General features: G+C 42.2%; 1 long non-coding RNA gene across 1 annotated transcript; it reads left to right on the top strand.

The window, feature by feature from the left end:
- The first annotated feature begins 1,519 nt into the window (after positions 1-1,519).
- LOC139060880 (uncharacterized) lies at positions 1,520-9,603 on the top strand. Its single transcript, XR_011515069.1, has 3 exons — positions 1,520-1,772; positions 3,258-3,394; positions 8,513-9,603. It is a non-coding gene; the product is annotated as an uncharacterized lncRNA (long non-coding RNA).
- The last annotated feature ends 242 nt before the right edge of the window (positions 9,604-9,845 follow it).

Genomic DNA, 9,845 nt, shown 5'->3' with positions numbered 1-9,845 from the left:
CGGCCAATTGGGACCCCCCCCCTCACACGAAAAAATTTTCTGGTTACGCCACTGTCGGGAGAGGGTGTAAGATTGCTCTAGACCCCTCCCTGTAACTTGTCAACGGAAACAGGGGACGGGAGGGCAGCTGCCGCCGGGCCGCAAACCTTAGGCAGCCCAATTACCGGCTGCATTTCCCTTTGCACGTGAATACTGCTCTAATGCCATTACACTGTAGGATCTGTGGCGGTTCGAGGGCATGCGACAATAAAAAAAAACCCATACAGCCATCAGCAAGTCTTAGCTTGAGCAGATCTTTGGGAGCTGGGCAAGACTCTCACAAAAAAAAAAAAAGCTTGGCACCCCTCTTACAGGCATTGTCAACTCTGGGTCCCACCGCTGACTGTACATTTCCGGTAAAAAAAAAAAATCACACCGGAACTCCTCTCGGATTTGTCTAAGTGTGCGTAAGCATTGTGACTCTTCCTCATCTACACGCAGTCCATGTCGTTATCAATGTTATGAGACTTGAGCCGACAAGTATAAGCGACAGCGCTGCGGCGACACGAGCTGCTCTGGTCGGCGGCGCAAGCAAAGTACTGCAGGTGGCGGGGCCAGGCGCGCTGGTGACGTTCCGTTCGTTTTGAGCTGTTATCGCTCTTTAGCCCTCCTCATCCGCGCCGAAACATTATCAACCGTTCTCCGGCGGCGGCTGCTTGTGGCACGGCCGCGCGAACCGTATCTTGAAAGCGAACTGCATTGTGGACAGAGTGTGCCCACTGCTGAAACCTTCCCGCGCTGTGTTCGCACCGTTTACTTCGCTTTGAAAACAGACGCGCGTACACCTATCTTGAAAGTGTTCTGCGAAAAGCGCATAGTGCGGCATGAGCTGAGAGCTTCGTGAGCGCAGTGTTCTCGCCGCTTCGGTCGCGTTGAAGCGAGAGCTAGCACGAAGGTGAATTCACTCGCTGTTGCGGGTTCTATTTTGAAACGTATCGTGTGGTACGGACTGACGGACGGATGTTTTTTCTTGTTGGAGAAGTATAGAAATGCTTACGTTATAAAAAAAATCGCAGGGTTCGCGAATTTCGCGATAAGAACCAACACCAACCCACTCCTCGGCGCCCCGCGGAGCGATGCCGTCTTGATCGCTCCCTCCCAACCCCGGGAAAAGGGACACTACCTATCTCAGTTGAAGAAACGATGATGAAACGTTAACGACAAGAACGGCATCTCCTAACGAGTTGTCTTATGGCCTCTGAGATTTGCGCGCGCAGCTGGCGCGCGCGAACCTGGGAGGCCCTAATTGGCCGCTTAATAGCATAAAAAGACAAAGATAATGCCAAATGACACAGTTAAAAATTCAAACAAATAACTGATCTTAATTATACTGTTTGGGAAAAAGAAATAAAAAGTTAGACAGCCGCAACACACGCCACTAAAGCCACCACCGCCGGCATAACGCGGAACCAACAGTTGGCAACATTCATTCGCGCGTCATTGCTTCGTTCGCTTCGTCTTCGCAACGAGAGCCGCCATCTTTTCGCGCCTAACGTTTTGTATGGCTTTGTTCTCTGCAATCCGCGCACGCAGCTCATCGGTGGATGCACGTCTGCTCGGCGTCGCAATGCGGCCTGCGTCATTTTTTGGTGTTCGCGCAATCGGTGTGAAGCATGTCGCATGTGAAATGTTTGGTAGAAGTGCCTCACGTCCAAGTCAAGCCGCCGTACGGGTGTATGGCTGTGCGCCCTGTTCTCGGAAGCGTCAACGGCTTTCCGGCATGCGGATTTCAGGTAGTACGTGCAAATGCGTTTCGCCCTCCTATTGAGCTCCGGCGCAAAGCGTGCAATATTTCATGTGAAAGATGCAGTGCCCGTCATCATGGTGTGAATTTCGAGCGGCAAACGAGAACTTTGGCATTTAGAGCACACCGCGGCTGCTAAGTTAGCGTGGAAATTGTTTTACGTTACCGTAATATGTTGCTGTCAGTCTAATCTGCGGCTTGTGGACAGCTAGCCCATTGACTTTTGCTTGTGGCAGCGATAAGTATATAAATGGAAGCGGTAATAATTTTCGAGAGCAGAGAGTTGTTTCGCTCGATGTTTGGTCGTGTTCATGGCGTTATGAAAGCTAGAAAACTAACTGGCTTTATCGTGCTTAGTTCCAACTCCAAGGGGCGTAACGTTGGCGCTGTATATGCTTGTTTTCGGTGTCACGAGTACCACTTTCATGCTTTTGTTGCATGAGAGGTAGCTGCTGCATGCCGTCTGGGCAGCATACAACAAAAGCAATTTCCCCACTTTCATACGTATGCAATGTGACGTAACAAAATTTCCAGCGTTTTATTCGGAGCGTAAATATCCAGTATAGTTTAGTAAGAAACTCGAATTCTGTCTTAGCTTAGTAGGCGTGAAACAAGTGAAACTCTTTCCTTTTTGAATTCGCCCGCAGATGCGTCATCGGGTAATTGACAGTAGCTTCGCTACGTGAGTTGTTTTATGCGCCAATATTGCCTGGTTAAGTATCCTGTTAATTTATGCCGACGCTCGTTCATCTTGATTTTAAGCGGTTACTATCCCCGAGTACCGGACGATGCCAAACTTGTGAGGTGTAGCAAACGCGGGAAATTCAATGTGGCGTGGCTGCAAGTTCCTGTTTTTACGTTTCTTGCATTCAAAGCCAACAGAGTATCACTGATTTATTTTCCATTTCTGCTGTACTTGATCAATCTAATGTGACAACTGCATTTGCTCTTTAATGTTCTCCATTTACTGTGTATTCAGCTTGGCTGCCGTCCTCTCTTCAGAGGATGCTGCTGTGATAGCTCTTTCGTATAGCACATGCCTCTAGGCCCTTGTGTTTCAAGGGCTCTGGCGAGGCAGCAGTGCTCCAAGTAATTTTACCATCCTGTATATTTTCTATTTTGCATCATTCTTCCACGATGGATTTTAATGTTCATACTATTTGTCATTAGTCATCGCCATAATTTTATAGCACGTAGATTTTACGCACTTTACAGCGACAATTTTTAGGCCAGTTTACAGCCAAGTTACATCTTCCATAATACATCGTCAACATTACCACTTGTCATGGCCCTCTTTGGCCAAACGTGGCCCTTGCGCCATAAAACACCACACATCATCATCATCAGCTTGGCTGCCAGAAAATGCTTGAATTTCTTTCAGTATCCAAGTGACGAAATATTCCACCGACGGCCGTGTGTGAAACACGCAAGATGACAAAACTGATAGCAAAATGATGAGATATTTCTTTTATAGCGTTTGGACTCGACTTTTGGTGAGGCTGTCGATCGACCTTGGGCCTGGTGACAGCACACCCGACATCGCCAAAGTGCAGCCTATCAGTTGAGTGCCCCCGAATGGACCATCAACATCGGAAACTGAAGCAGAGCCAGGTAGGGCCAATTTTTACTTTGGAACAGAATACTGACAGCTGCCTCTTTTTTTAAGAACTAAATAACATATTTACAAACCAATCCTTTCTCTCTGTGCAGCCTACATAGAATTGTTTTTTGTTCTTATACAGACCTTCAGAAAGCAGTTCTTCTGAACCCTTTTTGCATGCACAAATAAATAAAGAGGAGTTCACTTTCTGAAGAAATTGATGCACTGAAATGTGCGTTCGACACACAATGAGATGCAAGGTAACCAACAACTTTAAAGCGGTAAAAAAACAAGTTTGAAACAAGTTCTAACATCATAACCCGCCTTGGCATACGGATCTAAATATAACAGCAACAGAGGTGCATGCAGAGAAGTGTTTGTAAATGTTTGCAAGATATGTACATTGTCCATGAAATTGTTTTATTTACTTAGAGCTTCTTGGTGCCATGGCAGTGCAGTAAAAGCTCAAAATGATGCCCCTGCTCCTAATAAAGCACCTTTAGATATTAAAATTAAATTATGGGCTTTTACATACCAAAGTCACAGCCTGAAGTTTTGGGAACCTGGCCTTCTTTAATGTACACCTGAATGTAAGTGCATAAGCGTTATTGCATTTTACCCTCATTGGAGGGCAGCTGTCATGGCCTAGATTGAAGCTGGGACCAGCATGACTGAGCAGCATGGCATCATAGTAAGTGGGCTATAACACTAGGTCAAAATGAGAAATACTGCTTAGAACTACCAACTTCTTGGCTCACAAGCACTTTGCACTAAGTTAAAGGAGTATGGAGTACTGACAGCGACTGTTTATGTACCGATTTCTTTTTAACCTGACTCCATTATTAAAGTGCGAAGCTTCAATTAGTCAAAACCAGCCTAAATTACAGAACTAGCTCAAAACACACACCATGTATAGCTGGATTTGGACATGAAAATGGAGTCAATTCATGTCGCCGAAAATGGAGGTGGCAGTCACACTATTTCATGCATTTTGCCTAAAACATAGTCAATAATGAATCAATTTCTAAAATATTCTTTTCAAAAAGTTTTTTTTCAAGCATGAAAGGAGGAGCCAAATGGTGTTCAGGTGCACGAGCGGTTAGTTGCACGGCACTTGCATGTGTTCACTGGCTTCTTTCAAGCTTGAAAGAAACATTTGTTGCACCTATTGAGCAGTAGAAAGCTGGATTGGGAATTTTTCAGGGTGCTCTACAATTTTCGCACTGACACTTTTGCTTTGAATATAATATTTGAGCAGTTAAGTAATCGTTGTTAACTAATTACCTAATTACGAAAAATGCAAGAATTGGTTTCACTTCCTCAAAACGATGGCAAACGACATTACCTTGGTGCTGTCCAGCTACGTTGCAGTTGTACATATTTAAAGCTTGCATGTGTTATACAGACCACCTGGTAATTACAAGGCATATATAGAAGTGGCTAAGTTGTGTAAGCCAGCCATGTGTAGCGAATCATGAGAAACAGCCATGTTTCTTTGACTTAAGGGCATGATAAGATTGACATGCTCGACACCTTATATCAGTGTGTTCTAGGCCTGTTCGTAGTTTAGCTACTACATAAACAATATTTCTCCACGTGTAAGCTCATATGCATCTTTCAAGTATATTGCCTCGTGTGTCCAAAATAAACCATCCTCGCGCTTCCTTCATTATGTCTTTATCTGTTGCTGTGCTAAATTTTTAACATGCAACTGCACAAATTTTCATCTAGTTTTCATGTTTCCTCGTTGTTTGGTGGCTTTATTTCTGAACAAGTTGTTTTCGTTAAACCCTGTTGCACACAGCAGTACACAGCATTTCTGCCTAGAGTGGAAATGGTTTTTTTTTTCAGATTGACATAAATACACCTTGCCTGGGCAATGTAAGGCATTCTACATAACACTGCCATGCAATAATGTTTATATTGTATTCCAGCATCATGCAGAACGGTTTACTTACCAGATTAGAATATGTATAAGTGTTGGAAGTAACAGAACTGGAAGAAGCCAGCAGATAATGAGGCCAAGGAAAGCATACAGGAACATGTGTTAAGTTTTTTTATATGAAGTATAGAAATGATAAATTCTGGGTAAGTGAAAGTGGATTAAAAGATATCCACCTGTGGGTGGAGAACGGACCCATAACCTTCACATTACACATGTGATATACTAACCACTGTGGTACTACTGCCGTGTTCGAGCGTCGACAATCTTAGGGGCCATTGTGGATGGTTGAATGCTGCCTCGGTGGCACAGTGGTTAGTGCATCGCATGCCTAATGCAAAGGCTGTAGGTTCGTTCTCCCCCCATGCCTGGTTTTTTTTTTACCATTTTCATTTCCCTTTATCATTTCTACATTTAAATAGAAAATTACAAATAAGTTTCCACGTGCCTTCCCTGGCATCTTCCAGCTGTGATTCAGAAAAATTTTGACCCTCAGTATCCTTTCTTCTCCTTTGGAAGAACAGGAGCTTCATTTTAAAAATAATGAATTCACCTTGTTCAGTATCTCAATGTGGTCTCAAATCTTATCATAGCATGTGTATTACTAAGTGAAGTTTTTGTTAAGATGATATAGCATGGGACCTAATTAGTAGCCTTTGTGTACAGATATATGACTAGTCTAATAAATAGGAGGATTTTAAGAAGCACTTCTAACATGGTCTGAGCATGTGTTTAAAAAAACTAATCTAGCATGATTTTAGGCATAACTGTTGCCCCTGAAAAATATTTGGATAATATGCATTGGCATTGTTTTTAGAGAGCACCAATACTGCTTTGATAGAGGTAGCCTCGTGGAACATGAAGCATCGCTTCTTGCTGAGTCAAGGAAATATTTGCATATCTGAGGTGCATGTGTCATAAGCTCGAATGCTGTTTAGAGGCTGCTAATAAGAAAATTACTTGACTTGCCTTCCAGAGATTGCTTCAGTAGCCTATGCTACTCCATCATAAACAATTTACCAGGGTGAACATTCACCACAGTTGGCTTTGCAATGTTTATGCAAAATACCACAATTGGTTACTAGACATGTGACTGCACTAAAACTTGGAATTAATGACCAGTAAGATTTATGGGACCAGCAAAACTTAGTTTATTACTCCAGAACAAAATGCGAGGCACTTCGGTTATTTCTGCCATAGAGTTTCTTACAGTAATTACTAGAGGGAACTCTGGCGCTGCAGTCGTACCACCATGGGAATGATGGGAAGCACATGGATTTGTCGGATAATCGTGCTTGTGAATTCAGACGTTCTTGTGGCTTCGTATATTATACGCTATATAAATCTCATTGCCGTAAATTTCAGCGCAGTCTATACTCTTCGAAGTGCAGAAGACGGCGTCAACACGCACAATTGCTATTAATTGCAACGATTGAGCTTGTCCAGGTAGCCAAATCGAAGGGCGCCAAGCGTCTTAAGGCACTGGTATGCCCGCGATAAATTCATCAGGGCGTTGCACTCGCTTGTCGTTACATGCCTCCGTGGCTTAATGGTTTCAATATCAGACTTCTGTTCTAGTTCCTGTGTCTGAATCCTGTCGTCGGACGATTTTCATGTTTATTTATTTATTACACAGTATATTGTTGAGAATGACTAGTTTACAAAGTCACATGCCGTTTGAAGCCAAACAGATGAAGTTTAGGCAAATCCATGTACTTCCCATAATTTCCATGCTGCTACAGCCGTTCTTGTTTGATCTCCTGTGGACACTAACGTCAGAGTTCCCTCTAGTAATTATTGTATGAAACTCTGATTTCTGCGCCTCACTCGTGCAGAAGCGGCACCACACCTGCTGCGTAAACATGCACTACCTTTCGGCCAAGTGCAGGGAATGCTGTGAACTCGCCCTGTACAAAGCCTGCACTAAGTAAAACGAATCACAACGTGCAGGTGCTGCCACGTTGAACTGGTGGAATGAGGAGTGAAATTCAGCACCTCCTGAACTAGTTCAGAAAGTGCAGGTTAATCTAGTGGAGATTATATAGTAACAGAAGTTGAGTGATTCTGCGTTACATTCACGAAATATACTTCATGATACTTTTCCATTTATTTCATCAGTTATTAAGAATCCCTTTTGCATTGTTGGACAAAACTACAGAATGCCAACATATTTTCTAGCATTCACTGGTAACAAACATGTCAAAACTTGTTCTAGTGTCTGGATTGCCGCTTTAGCTGTTAACCCCCAAGTTAATTCCGGAAAAATGCACCAAATTTTTTACGTACTCAATTTTTCGGCGTCATTCTCATTCTAAAAATATATTACTTCATTGGTCTCTGGTTAGAAATAACACAAAAATAAGAGCTGCTCTTGAGGGCAGCTTTCCCTCAATGCCGACTGTAACTCATCTTTGACAATACGAGCAGCATAACATCGGGCAGAAAGAGTGCAACTCGTCATTGGCGATATTGGTACTACCTCCAGTCACTAGTACAGCTTGGGATCAATGGTTAAATGTTGCGACTTTGTTGATGCCCAATTTTAATTCTGCAGCTGTTACACTTGGGTGTAGCATGTGTATGTACGTGTGCATGCATTAAAATGACTTCACGCTAGAGCAAAGCAACTGTAGTGCAGAGAGGCATTAGTCATCTTTATATATTTGCTTTGTAAAGATGCACTAAGTTTATTTTTTGCAGTATAGGCTTGGCGCTAATTGGCCAAAGATGCCCTTGTGCTACTAAAACCTATCAATTAATTCGCTTTTTGCAGTAGCAGGTGCTTATTCCTTTTTCAGGATCGGTCTGTGAGTTTTAATTTGTTTTTCTTGAACTGTGCAATTTCCACTCACAGGACTGCATGTCATGTGAAGTGTTCCTTTTTCAATCAAGAATGTTGAGGTTGTGTTTGTGAAACTCGATTTCTTGCCTCAAACGAGCTTGTACAAACTGACCAAGCTGATAATTCTACCTGCTTATATATTAAATGTGTTGCGGTTATGAACCCTCATAATGAATGACACACAGTATAAAAATTTTATCTAATAAAACGATTTAATGAAATTTTTCATGTTTTTCGCGCTCGTGTTCACTTCTCTACTCTCGTGTCCTGTCTGCATGTCTCGCCTCTTTTTTTTGCATATTAAATATCGTATAAACTTAACCATGCTTTTTTACCACAATGCAGGGGGAAAAAGCTCCGGTAACACCATGCATTCAGTATGGTGGCCCAGACGTGTATGCAAGCAACCTCCTTCATGTGGACCAAGAACTACTCTGCAGTGTCTCACAGTCTTCCATGCGAAGCGCTCAACATTCTCGTCTCAGTGGAATGGCTGCCCATCTATCTGCGTGTCCATCACCAAGACGGCTAGTTGTAAAGCTCCTGTACCCGTTTAAGAAAGCTTAATGATTTTTTTTATTTAGTTTTCGCGGTTGGCCGTAGAATCTTAACATTTTTGATGTTTCTAACGTTTTTACCTGGCACAAAGTGGCGCAATAACTTTAAACCAGTGTAATGTATTTAAGTGATGCTCACTCTAATGCCTATCTGGTTTTGTTTGTGTTTAAGAAATTTGAATGTCTGATGAGGTAACAGCATTTAAATTTGTCATCGTGGCTTGGTTCAATGAGCTGCTAGGAAATAAGATGCAAAACTTATCACATGCCAGTTGTAGCATTTTTGTATTCATGACTAAAGTATACACGTTTCAAAAGATGGAAAGTGGGGAAAAAAAGCCTCAAGAACATAATCATCCTAGGATTGTCATGTCCTTACAACTCTGCAATGACTAATGCCTCATGCATCTTGGGAGCACAATGGTCGCAATGCCTACAGGTATACTTGATAAGAGACTAGCTTGCAAAAATTTAGTTGAGAGTTAGCGCTCATCCTGTCTGCTTCTAGTCTGTGTCCATGCCACTTCGCGCTACAATCCAAGATCATGTTACTGTACCAACTCGCCCAACTTTTTATCCTTGTGTTAAAGACACACTCAGACTTGTTCTTACTTATGTGACCGGTTATTTTTGTGCTTTATAATAAGATGCAGTGCTTTTCGAATGAAAACGTGATATTTAGTAGTCAGGTTATTTAAAAAAACTGTTCTGCTTAAAATTTAATTGAGCAAGCCTGTGCCATTATTCGGTGCTTATGTCTTTGTATTGGTATGGTTTTACTCATCTTCCTTTTTACTTTTAAAATGTGCAAACATTATTATGTAACCATTTCTCTTGAATGAAATAAATACTTCTGACATTTCGTCACAAATTTTACAATAATGTTGTTCAATTACGTAACCTTAGACTAGCTGATTGTTGTTCTGGTAGCTTAACTTACAATGCCTTTGCAATATTCAATGCAAGCACATGGTGAAAAATAAACTAAGTTATTGGGTATAAGCAGGTATCTTTCAGTAAATGGAGCATACATATATTTCAGGAAATAGTGCATGCTTATATATTGAACAGCAAGGACAGCTACACATGCTGTTTTGTTCGTAAATGCTGAAACATGATTC

The sequence above is a fragment of the Dermacentor albipictus genome, chromosome 6, assembly GCF_038994185.2.
Source record: "Dermacentor albipictus isolate Rhodes 1998 colony chromosome 6, USDA_Dalb.pri_finalv2, whole genome shotgun sequence".
In the NCBI taxonomy this organism is placed as follows: Eukaryota; Metazoa; Arthropoda; class Arachnida; order Ixodida; family Ixodidae; genus Dermacentor; species Dermacentor albipictus.
This window is presented reverse-complemented; position numbering and strand designations above follow the sequence as displayed.